The sequence below is a fragment of the Melampsora larici-populina genome, assembly GCF_000204055.1.
Source record: "Melampsora larici-populina 98AG31 unplaced genomic scaffold MELLAscaffold_3, whole genome shotgun sequence".
In the NCBI taxonomy this organism is placed as follows: domain Eukaryota; kingdom Fungi; phylum Basidiomycota; class Pucciniomycetes; order Pucciniales; family Melampsoraceae; genus Melampsora; species Melampsora laricis-populina.
The window spans coordinates 2,308,645-2,322,301 of NW_006768767.1; positions in this window are offsets into that span (position 1 = coordinate 2,308,645).

Genomic DNA, 13,657 nt, shown 5'->3' on the forward strand with positions numbered 1-13,657 from the left:
CCTCAAGGCTTAATTGCAAAACAAAAATTCTGCCTACTGACTTTCCTTCTGTACTTGTGTTTGCCAGCTTGCCTGGTTGACCAGAATAGCTTATAACCTTCTAACCCATTTTCATTTTACTTTTTACGTTAAAAATGGAATCAACCAAACAAATCTACCCAGCTCAAAAACTTGTTGGTTATACTTTAAAAAACTCTACGTGTAGTCATTTCCTTTAGCTTTACCACAGTCATCAAACAGTCACTTTTCCTTCCATTTGTTATCTTGCTCTTTACCCTTGGGATACCACAGATTGTTTAACCATAAGTTATTCAAATGAAGCTCCTTAAGTTCCTTATATTCTTTTGATAAGGTTCTATCTTATCAAACCAACACTAAAGTGTCACTCAAAGATTTTAGATGTTAGTACATGTTTACCTAGCCAGATTAATAAGTGACTGCACTTACTGATACACTGACAGAGGTTCTTCCTCCACACTGTAGACAACTACAAGTAACGATTGTAGGTTCAAACAGTTTACCTTACAAAGAATTGAAAACTAATTCCTCACTAGTCTAGAACTCACCTTTCAAACTTTAAGAAATACATTTTGTACGCATAGTTCACCTCTAATGTTTAGTCTAGAGCTGACAGTTTCTCTTGTGTGAATTCTCACAGCTTCACAATTTGTGTCATGTAACTCTTTTTCTTCTCCTGTTTATACTTAGCATCTCAAGCTGCCATATGTGCAGCCCGCTTTACAGCTTCCTTTTTCTCTTTGACATCAGATTGCTGCCTAGCCAGGTGGTACATCTCTCCAGTCAACTGACTGGAGAAATCTATAGCTCCTACCCTGGCCACTGCAAGCTTATGGTCAAACTTTGATAGAGAGACCACCTAGCCTTAGGTGGTCCATCTCTCCAGTCAATTTTCTGGACCCACAGACTGCTTCAGCCAATTGACTGGAGCTCCCAATGTCCCCAGTTGATTGGCTGGAGCCACGGACTGCTCCAGTCAATCAACTGGAGCTCCTGATGGCCCCAGTCAATTGGCTGGAGCCACAGACTGCTCCAGTCGATTGACTGGAGCTCCAGGTGAGGCCATTTGATTGGCTGGGGCAATCTGTGGCTCCAGTCGATCAACTGGAGAGATGGACCACCTAAGGCTAGGTGGTCTGTCTATTAAAGTTTGACCATAAGCTGGCGGTGGCCAGATCCAAAGCTGAATATTTCTTCAGTTGATCGACTGGAAAGATAGACCACCTAAGGCTAGGTGGTCTCTCTATCAAAGTTTGACCATAAGCAGGCAGTGGCCAGGGCGGGAGCTACAGATTTTTTCAGTCGATCGACTGGAGAGATGGACCACCTAAGTCTAGGTAGTCTACCTTTTAAAGTTTGACCATAAGTGTGCGGTGGCCAGGGCCTGTGACCACCCACTCCGCCAGTCTGCAGCTGCAGTCAATCAACTGACGTAATACATCACCCAGCAGGCTAGTGGGTCCATTCCATGATAATATGCTATCAGTAAACTTGTCTTGTGTGGATGTGCAAAGGAGTTATGGTACAGAATCACTTTTGTGTTTAGTTGTTTTGCGTGTATGTGAATTTTCTAGCGTTGAAATTTGATTTTTGAAATTTTTGTGTATCATTTGTGCCAAAGTGCCAACTCAGCGGTCAAATTCAGGGTTGTGGTTTGGAAACCGGTAAGAACTGGCAGAAAGTATGGTTTCATCCCAAATACAGGCGGTTTCAGACCAGTATTTGGGTTGAATCTGATGTTTAATCCAGTTTTGTCAATTTCTGACCCGGGAATTCTGAAATTTCACTTTTTGAAATTTGATTTGTCACTTTGACACACCTCACATTCCGTAGTGTTCAAGGTCAGCTTAGTGTTGAAGATAATCAACCACCATCTTGAGACCTTGTCACTAGCCTTAGCAGGAATACTCTTAAGACCTCTAGTATAGAGTGGAGCAATCCTTTGGAAACATGTGGTGTTTGGATCAAAGATTTGAATTATGTGAGAATGGAAATCAAATACTGCGAGACCTGGTCAGACACAAATCATCCATCTGCAACAAGTGCAAAACATACTAGACCCAGTGTTGGTGTGGAAACATTGACTGGAACAGAACCCAACCCTGGACCCAGACACCATCTTGTGTTCCACCATCAAACAAGGACTAGTCAGGTCAGGCCACTGTTGAAAGCAAGATTTGTAAAGGGAGTTGAGAAGATCTGGGTAAAGGTGAGTACATGAAAATTGAGTGGCTACTCCTTTTGCATAGGAGGGGCATTGTTAATATTCAATCAGAATTCAATCAGAACACCCCAATTAAGTGGATAACCCGGTAAGGAAGGTGAACTTCAACAACATACCTAAGGTACTTGAAATCATACACCCCACAGGATCTAAAGGACTTGGAGAAAAAGTCAGCAGCAATTCACAACAAATGCTGGGCAGAGAAGATGACAGGAAACCTGTGAGAAATAGAATGAACACAGCAAAGGAGAAATAGAACTGAATTTGTGGAAATAGAGAGAGCTCTGTGGTACATCCTAAGGTAGCTGGCAGACAGACAAGCAAGTAAGTGAGCATACATCTAGAGCAGCAGAACAGCCAAACCTTATTTCTATTGAGATAGGTAAGTGTTGCATGCAACCGATTGTCTATCCATTATGATTTAGAAGAGGCAGGAAGGAAACAATGCAGAGTTATTCAGACAGACCCAGGTGCCGCAAGCATGAGGGGTGTGTGGCTCAGGATGCTCATGAGCCACACCCTCAAGTGGTGGGCAGATAGACATGCACACAGATCACAAACCAGGTGTGTCAGATAGGGGGGGCATGGTATGGAGGACTCCAGCTGGGGGGCCAATTGGTTCCTGAATACCAAGCCCCCAGTCTGGGGTGCTTCACTACCTCAGCCCACTCTATCTTGACGTAACACAAAGAAAGCACACTTGGGTGGTCCTCCTAGAGGACAATACTGACCAGGTATCAGGTTTACATCCCAACTTATAGTTGGGACAGAAATCTATTCCACCCTACACCTCAGGTGTGCAAGTGGATAATGGACACAGATTTTGAACATATCGGGTCATAGTTGTTAGAATACATATAGATTATCAAACTCGTCAAACACATTACATCAAAATCATATTTACATACAGTACTCAAACCTAGTTTATATCAAACTTAAACCTAATTTAAATTTGTATCACATTTAAATAGTACCGCTCATCCACAATCGCCACTTTCTCCTCATCAGTTCACTGAGGAACAAAGTGGCGTGTAAGTGGTTTCATAGTCTGTATTCTTTCAATCCGGATAGATCAATTGTTAATCTCTTTCTCCATTTCTCTTCAGACTTTGTTGTTTTCTTTCACCCTTAATAGGTGTGATTCTTTATCTTTGTCTTCGGTGTTCAGAACCGTAAAGACTGACGCCCGTTTACTGGCATCCTAAGGTTAGACACTATTAACTATATGAAATATTATGATCAGTTCACTGAGGAACAAAGTGGCGTACTTTGTTGTTTTCTTTCACCCTTAATAGGTGTGATTCTTTATCTTTGTCTTCGGTGTTCAGAACCGTAAAGACTGACGCCCGTTTACTGGCATCCTAAGGTGTGATTCTTTATCTTTGTCTTCGGTGTTCAGAACCGTAAAGACTGACGCCCGTTTACTGGCATCCTAAGTTACCATTCTGGTGACTCGAGTTTCTTTAGATTCTTGCATGGTAGCGAGAGAAACTCGAATCATCTTATAATTTTATGTCATCACCTGCCGAAGCACCTTCACCTGCCAATACCTCTGACGATCTTATCGAGGATCAGAACGAGGAATCTTCTGAATCATCTTTTAATTCTACTCATACTTCTCATACCGAACTACCACCTAGAAATACCATCATCATGACACAACCATCTACACAAACTCCATTACTATCTTCACAAAAAGACTTTGCCGTCGCTCTAAACATCAGCTTAAGTAAAATTCCCACTACCATCATCTTAGGAAAATCAAACTATAAACATTGGGCAATTGGAATTAAACGATCACTAAGACCTTTAGGACTTGACAGATATCTCCAATCACCTAACAGACCCGACGATACTACTGAGGAAGAACACCTAGCAAACAAAGAATGCATCATGAATTTTCTACTTAGTCGCATGGACTCATCAATGTCAGCATATGTAGAATCAAAATTACAAATTCAAATTGATGAAGAAATTGATCTTGAATACGAACCATCTAAATTATGGAAGATAGTTCGAGAAAACAAGGCCCCAATTTCCGAAGCTGCTCAATTCCAACTCGATAATCAACTGGATGAATTCCGTCAAGATAATCGAACAACTTTAGAAGCTCATCTAGCAGAGTTCAGAGAATTGAAAGATGAATTAACTTTAGCTGGTGGAGATTTAAATGATGGTCAATTAGCTAGGAGACTTATCAAATCACTTCATCCCGATAATCAACTTATTTTATCGAATGTATTTGATATGGTAAAACCCCTTACTTATGATGGTGTAGAGCAGTACATATTGAAGAAAGAAAAGGAGTTACGAAACTTACCTCAATTCGCTAATCTTCACAAAAATCAATCTTTTCATCCTGGAGCTCATTTCGTGAATCGTAGTAATAATCAAAATCGCAACAATCAATTTACACGACCCAAATGTACTGCCGACCGATGTGTATGCAAGTATGGTAGAGATGAGTGTTTTGAAAACCCGAAGAATCAAGAGAAGAAGATCAGATGGCAGAAGGATCTAATCAAGAAAGGTAGATGGCGAGGTCAGATTCCGAATCACTTACAATCAAGTAGTCAGCCTAAGACGTTTCAACATCGAAGTTCATCAAATGTTCAGCCAGAGACCAATATCGATTGTGATTTAGATGAATTAACTGAAGCTATGAATTCCATGAACGTATCAACAGATGATAGTCAACCAACCGTGTTCCATATTGATTACTTCTGCAGTAATAAAGCTGTACAGGCTAAAGTTCCGAGTAACTCTTTTGGACTAGCTGATACGGGATCATCTCATCACATGTTTAATAATCTAAAACATTTCGATCAAAACTCGCTCACCCCAAATCCTGATCCAAGCAAGAGACTTAACTTAGCTGGTGGTAATGATACACTTGAGATTCAGAAGATCGGAACTGCATATTTATTAGACGCTGATGGAAATGTTATGAAGTTTGAAAACTCATTATACGTACCTCATCTGAACAAGAACTTGATTGCTGCTGGTGCTCTTATCAAAAAAGGAGTCGTTCCTTCCATTAATCCCACTAAACCTCATCTATTTGATCTGATTCTTGGCAAGAAAACGCTCTTCCGAGGATTCTTTTCCGGCAACCTCATGATAGTCAAACTGATCGAATGCCCTGTACGTCAGATTCCCTCTCAGCAATCATCTTCAATATCAATCATTCAATCTGACACACTAATCAATCTTCACAATCGATTAGGTCATCCGAATTTCACCTACCTCCGAAAAATGATTAAAGATGAGATGATTGAAGGAGTTCCTAAGAATTTTGATTTTTCTAAACCTGTTGAATGTATCGCTTGTATCAAGTCAAAGAGTGAACGAACCCCTTTCTCCAATACCCGACCTCGTGCTGAAAATAAATTAGATAATGTTCATGTAGACTTGAGTGGAATTGTGAGAGGATATGTGAACAGTGGCTATCTATACTACATCCTTTTTACCGACGACTTAACTGGAATGCGTTTTGTGTACTTCTTGAAATCAAAAGATAAAAATTCAGTTTTTAATTCATTATGTGCATTTATTTCATTTGCCGAGCGCCAGAGCGAAAGAAAAGTCAAATGCTTCACATTAGATCAGGGTTCAGAATTTTTCAACTCTCTTTTCGTACCTTATTGTAAGGAGCATGGCATATGGCTACACGAAACCGCTGCCTACACACCTGAGGAAAACGGTGTCGCCGAGCGTTCGAACAAGACTATCACTTACAAAGCAAGAGCTCTACTCCAACACTCAAACGTACCACCTAGTTTCTGCTTTGAAGCTGTCAATACCGCTGTCTATCTTGATAATCGCACCGTATCTTTAGCGTACAACAAAGGTATCATGACACCTTTTGAAGGATGGTATGGAAGAAAACCGTCAGTATCTCATATCCGGACTTTTGGATGTGGTGTAGAATATATTGTCAGGAAGAGTCAACGTGACGGCAAGTTTCATGCTATCACTCGAACTGCTGTGCTCCTCGGTTTTGCAACTGACAACTTCAACTATCGATTATACGATCTTGAATCCAAGAAGATTCTCACATCTCATGACGTGAAATTCCGTGAAGACTTCTTCCCTTTTCGAAAATCAATCAAATTCCAATACAATCATTTATTTTCAAAGAAAGAATTGAATGAACTTGAAGACTCACATCCTGGATTAGAAACTGTCATAAACCTTGATGATGACGACTATCCTATCCTCCCTAATCCTCGGCCTGACGTGAATCCAGTTATTACATCGGAGTCTGAACCTCCTGATGTTAATACTGATAATATTCCAGCGCCTCAATCTACCCCACCTGAAACAACCGAGGAGTCTGAACCTCCTTCGGATGCTTCACAGGATGCGGAACAAATCCCCAACCAACAACCAACTATCCGGAAATCAACTAGAGATAGAAAACCCCCTGATCGATATACGCCATCGAGTCAGCATACTTTCTGGGCAGACATCAACGCATTCATTACCAGAGAAGAAGAGGACTTATACGCTTACAGTACCATGCCAACCGTCAGACTTGTGAATGAACCGAAAACTTACAAACAAGCCATGAAATCATCAGAGAAAGAAGAATGGATCAAAGCCATGAACAAAGAAATCAACTCAATCAATGAAAGGAAGGTATGGACCATCGTAAAGCGACCAAAGAACAGATCAGTAGTTGGTGGCCGATGGGTATTTCGGATTAAGCCCAATCTTGATGGCTCAATAGCCAAATTCAAAGCCCGATATGTGGCCAAAGGTTTCTCTCAAGTTGCTGGAGTCGATTATCACGAGACGTATTCACCAACCGGTAAACCTGCATCGCTCCGTATCATGATCGCTATTGCTGCTTTGAATGGATGGCCTGTTCATTCAATGGACGCCATATGTGCTTTCTTAAACAACAAACTAGATTACGAAATCTATATGGAGCTACCGGATAATCTTAAAGAAATTTACGGAGCTGATATGGTTGCATGTTTAGGAAGTACAATCTACGGTCTCAAACAGTCAGCAAAATATTGGAGTGACGATGTTACCGAATTTTTATTATCAATTGGGTTTGTTCAATCTGAAGCCGATGCGTGCGTATTTATAAGAATCTCAATGAATGGAACAAAATTCTCGGCAATGTACGTTCATGTGGACGACATGGCTATTACCGGAAATGAAATTGAAGAAGTCAAGCAGCTCATCTCAAAACGCTGGGAAATGGAAGACCTGGGTATCTCACACTGTATAGTAGGCATTCAAATTAGTAGAACTTCTGAATATTCATACGCCATTGGTCAACCTGCTATGATTGAAAGCATATTAGAAAGATTTGGAATGAATAACTGTAAACCAGCCAGCACCCCACTTCCAGCCGAACAGAAACTCACTCGAGCTAGCGACTTTGATGCTCAAGATTTCGCTCGTCAAAATCTTCCTTACAGGAACGGGGTTGGATCATTGATGTACTTATCTCAATGTACTCGACCTGATATTGCATACGCTGTTGGTGTTTTATCTCAACACCTCGACCGACCCTCACGTGCGCATTGGAACGCCCTCATCCATGTCTTACGATACCTTCGTGGAACCACTCACCTATTTATTGAATACAGTGCTGATGATAAAGGACTATCTGGCAACCAATCCTGGGATTGCCCATATGGATTCTCAGACGCTGACTGGGCCGGAAACAAGGACAACCGTCGATCAACTACCGGATATGTCTTCAAATTCTTAGGAGGAGCAGTAAGCTGGAAGAGTCGCCTCCAACCAACCGTTGCACTGTCCAGCACCGAGGCCGAATACCGCGCAACCACCGAGGCTGGACAAGAAGCAACATGGCTTCAAAACTTGCTCAAATCCTTTGGCTTCAACATCAATCAACCTACACGTCTTCACTGTGACAATCTCGGCGCAATCCATCTGACCTCCAAGACCATTTTCCACGCTCGTACCAAACATATTGAGATTCAATACCATTGGATTCGGGAGTTGGTTAAACGTGGAACGGTGGAATTAACCCATTGCCAATCTCACAAGATGATCGCTGATGTACTCACCAAACCATTAGGTAAAGCTTCATTTCAATGGCTAAGAAAATCAATTGGACTTCATCATCGCGAGCCAACATCTTAGTATTTTTTTTGCTCTTTCTCTTTTCTTTTCTCTTTTTTTTTCTTTTTTTTTACTTCTTCCTTGCTTATATATAAAGACTGTGATCTCTTTCAGTATTTGACGTGTTTGAGGGGGGGTGTTAGAATACATATAGATTATCAAACTCGTCAAACACATTACATCAAAATCATATTTACATACAGTACTCAAACCTAGTTTATATCAAACTTAAACCTAATTTAAATTTGTATCACATTTAAATAGTACCGCTCATCCACAATCGCCACTTTCTCCTCATCAGTTCACTGAGGAACAAAGTGGCGTGTAAGTGGTTTCATAGTCTGTATTCTTTCAATCCGGATAGATCAATTGTTAATCTCTTTCTCCATTTCTCTTCAGACTTTGTTGTTTTCTTTCACCCTTAATAGGTGTGATTCTTTATCTTTGTCTTCGGTGTTCAGAACCGTAAAGACTGACGCCCGTTTACTGGCATCCTAAGGTTAGACACTATTAACTATATGAAATATTATGATCAGTTCACTGAGGAACAAAGTGGCGTACTTTGTTGTTTTCTTTCACCCTTAATAGGTGTGATTCTTTATCTTTGTCTTCGGTGTTCAGAACCGTAAAGACTGACGCCCGTTTACTGGCATCCTAAGGTGTGATTCTTTATCTTTGTCTTCGGTGTTCAGAACCGTAAAGACTGACGCCCGTTTACTGGCATCCTAAGTTACCATTCTGGTGACTCGAGTTTCTTTAGATTCTTGCAATAGTCCACTTTATGGCCCTCCAGAATGGGTTCAGGCTGTACTTATGGGTCAGGATTATAGCTTCAGGTAGAACTCATGGGTCTAGGTCCTAGGACAACTCAATCTGGTTGATAATGACTGCAAAAATACCAGAAAAGCACCAAACATATATGGTCACAACTCATCAACATTTTGGACCAGGGTAGGGGCAAGGCCAAGCCACATCAGGCTGTTGTTGTGACTAGGTGAGAGCAACTGTAATGCTATGAGGATCCATGTTAGACATCATTACACTAATCCTGTACAGATGATCAAGATAAGCTCTTGCAGAAGTGTTTGTAAACAGTATGATACATCTATTCTGATCTCCCTTAAATCACAAGCTTATCATAATTGACTAATGGGAAGATGAACCTGGAAGTAACTCAAATAAATTCTCATCTACATAATGGGAATCTGCTTGGTGTCTGGGGGTTCCATGAACAATTACGACATTCTGAATTGACCAACTTCGACGCATAGCCTTCAATTCAAACCTGGCCTCATGATTCTTTACCTCAACACCTGGATACAATGGATGTGTTCGGTAAAAATGCCCCTTTAACTTGAATTCGATTTCCCCTGCTGACAAATCGTAAGTGACTGAAGTGTGTTTTTAAATTTAGTGTCAGATTTTTATGTACAGATTTCAGGAATATTTCCTTAAGAATGGTCTGGAAGAATTGAAAACATCTTCAAGAATGACATACCATTGATGATCTTGTATTGCCAGCCTTTTACTTCATTTCTAAAACCAGGGAGTTTGACTAGAGATAAACCAATTTAACACCAAATAAATGGATTTCAGTGAGTGAAAAATACAGTGAATGAAAATATGTAAATAACTATCAAAATTATTTCCCCCAAAAGAAGTGTTTATTTGGGCCTTACAGTCTGTCAGCTCTGCATTTGGTGCAGTATCTGTTTGCCAAAATTGAAACATACGACCTTTAATTGAGGCAAATGGGTGTTGGTGGTTGTGTATTCGGTGGTCATCCAATGCATCATAGAATTCAGCAACTCTTGACCAAGAAGTTTCTTCATTGGGAGCACAAAGCAAGATATTGGTGAGCCTATGTACTTATTCTCATTTGTGATTTCAAGGTATTTATTTAAACTCACTCTGACCATCATCAAGATGCTCCAATATATTTTCAGGTGTAAATTGAGCCAATGAAAGTGTTGACCAAAGACACAAGGAAGATAATGCAACACAAATGATTTTTTCCACCTTGATAACATTCATGTTGGGTGCTTTTAATTTCTGAAAAGATGTGTGAAGCAGTTGACCTGAACATGCGCAAAAAGGGGACCTAATTTATAGGCAAAACACCTGTCATACAGACAAATCTGATGGTGGCAAATTATCAAATCATTTCAGAGAATCCTTGCTGATGCAACAGGAGGTTTACCTAATCAATTTCATAAATGAATGCATCACAGAGACAGATAAGCTTATTGTGTCTATTTTTTTCAATGTAGCTGACTCAATTGATAAACATTACATCCCTGGTTTTTTTTTGCAAGCTGAAGGCAATCATCCTTATCATAGCATGCACTGTCATTTTGACTGGCTTATTGAAACATTCATTGAGGATTGTCTGACAAGTTATGGCTTTATTGTGGACATCTTTTTATAGGCCATATTGAATGTACAAGTCACAGTGAAGTGTCAGAAGAAACATCAGCAGTGCAAGACAATTACAAATTGGAGTGAAACTTGACACCATGATGAGGTTTTTTTCAAAGATCTGTAATTTGTCTTATCTGTCACGGCTGTGCTCTAGACTGCTCTATTCAAATAGTCAATGAGGACCGCCTGACAAGTAAAGGCTCTATGAGAGAACATCCCATTATAGATATCAATTGGATTCACCAAGAAGTGAAGTTTTGTAAGAAACACAGGCTGTGTTATATGAACACTGGTCAGATTGAAACTTGAGATCCTTGTGGTTATCTCCCAGTGTTGCAATTCATGTGGGGCTTTTGTCTATCAATACATTTCCTGAGGATTGTGCTACAATTAATGGTGTAATTGCCTTGGTATCTAAAGATTATATCTCATTACAAGCTGTGTTTTAGTAGGATGCAGGTCAATCAACACATTGGGAGTGGTCTTTGTAAATAAACTATCACATAAAGAATTCATTTAAAGCAAGATGAAAAAGTATGATGAGTAAAGTGTTATGAGTAGTAAGAATCAACTTGCACATAAGCCGTTTCTTGAAGTTGAACCAAATGCAACAGACAGAAATCAAATTAATTAGAATTGTGGATGTGGATAAAATCATTCCATGATTTCCAGAGAATAATGTTTGGAAATCAGTCTTCTTGATGGAAAAAGAATGAATTGACTTTGGGTTTTTGGAAATCTTTATCTTGAAATTTTCTTTTCCAAAACCCAAATCATTTCCAAAAAAAAACTATTCAAGTAAACCATCTCCTACATACATATTACACACACACTAAAAACCTCTTATTCTCCTTAAAAACTTTCTTTAAAAAATTCATTTTTCAAATCCAAATAACCTAATCATTTTTTCTCATTTCAACAAACAATCAATTTGTAACAAATTCATAAACTTTTCTTTTCATAACCAAAAAGAAAAAAGAAACCAAAATTTTCAAAATACAACAAAAGAAAAAAAATCAACAAACTTTTGGAAATAAAACAACAACAACAATTGAAAAAAAATAAAGAGATTTTAAGAGTTCCATAAAGTTAATGAAAAGATTTTGATGACTTTTTTTAAAAATAAATGAGTTCAATAAAAAAAGATATATATATATCACAAAAAGGTTAAAAAAACCCAAAAAAAGAATAAAGGATCAATTCAAAAGAAGAAGAAAGAATAAAAAGAAAGATAAAAAAAAGATGCTTTTTTATGAAAAAAAAATCCCAAGTCTCTTTATTATTCTTGTAAAGAAAAGACACACAAACACACACATTACAAAACGATTAAACCATTTAATCTTTGAATAATTTTTTCAACTTTCCTTATTTACCTATTACATTTTTTTCTTTTTCTTTTAATTTCTCATCAAGATGATCATCAAGTACTTCATTCCTAATCCTATTACCTTCAACATTAAATTCACCTTCAACTCTAAATTCATCCACATCTCCATCTGATTGTTCATCCAAATCTGCCTTTCCAAAATCTTTCCTATGACCCAAAAGAACTCCTCTCAAAACCTTAATCCTTTCCTCAAACCGATCCAAAACCACTTCGATCTCTCTAATCTCATCACTTTCTTTTCTCTTAAGATTTAAAACCCAATCATCAATTCCATCTCTAATAGCTTTCCTAATCTCATCTCTAGAAACGATTCTTTCTTGATTCCCATGATTGATTCCAATAGATTGATGGTTTCTAAAACTCAATAAATTCGAAATTAATAAGATCATGATAATTGAGATTCCTAAATAAGTAGTAATACTAAAACTCTTCAAATTCATAACCTTATAAAAAGCTTGATGTTGTTGTTGTTGATTAGAAGAATTAAAAGTTAAATTCGAATCAACTTTTTGATTTGGTTTAATAGATTCATTTTGATTTCGAATCGGATTTAATTTCTTTTCATTCAAACTACCATTTCTTTGATCTGATTCTTTCCTTTGATTCTCATCACTATTTCCTCCATTCCTTTGAACTTGATCATTTTCTTGTCTTTTTAATTCTTCTCGTATAGCTACATCTAAATCAACATGATAAGCTTTTTGTCCACTAAGTGCTGAACTTTCAATAATCCCTATTAAAACCCAAAACCCAAATTCATTAACAACCAATCTAAACGAAAAAAAAAAAATCTAAAAAAATACTTACCTTTTAAAAACCGATTAACTTTAGACCATTCAACAGAAGTAGTGACCACAATCCTAACTCCATCAGGTACAAACATCAAACAAGTTCTTGTCAAGACCGAAAAAGATGAACCAGCCGGTACATCCGGTGTACGTGTGGTCGTCAAGACTGTAATCGAATTTAAAAAATCTAATTCAATGATTTGTAAATTCAATTCACATTTACACTGTTTAGGTCCCATGGATGCATTCAAAGGTTTAATATAACTAATTTTTTTCGTCTTATTAGTCCATTCACTTGTTTCTAATTCTAAAAAAAAACCAAACCAAAAAAAAAAGGATAAGAAATTCAGAAAATCAATCAAGAAGTTCAAGAAAGAGAGTATTGAGCTTTTTTTTGGAGAGGAGAGTCAGTTTAACTACTAACTTACCGGTTAATCTTTGATCATTTTCCCAAAAAGATATCATAAATTCACTATTTAAAAATAACAAGTTATACAAATTCTCAACTGAAGTTTTATAAGTTGTATCAAGTGCTACATCTTTATAATGAGCATCAGTACCCAAACAAGCACAAACAGTTGATTCAGGTAATTTCGTCATGGTGGTGGTGGTATTAGGATTAGTGTTGGTGGTTTCATTGGGATTAGAATTGGTAGTCGAATTAGGATCTGTAGTTGATGGTCCAAGATATTCTACATGTACTTCATC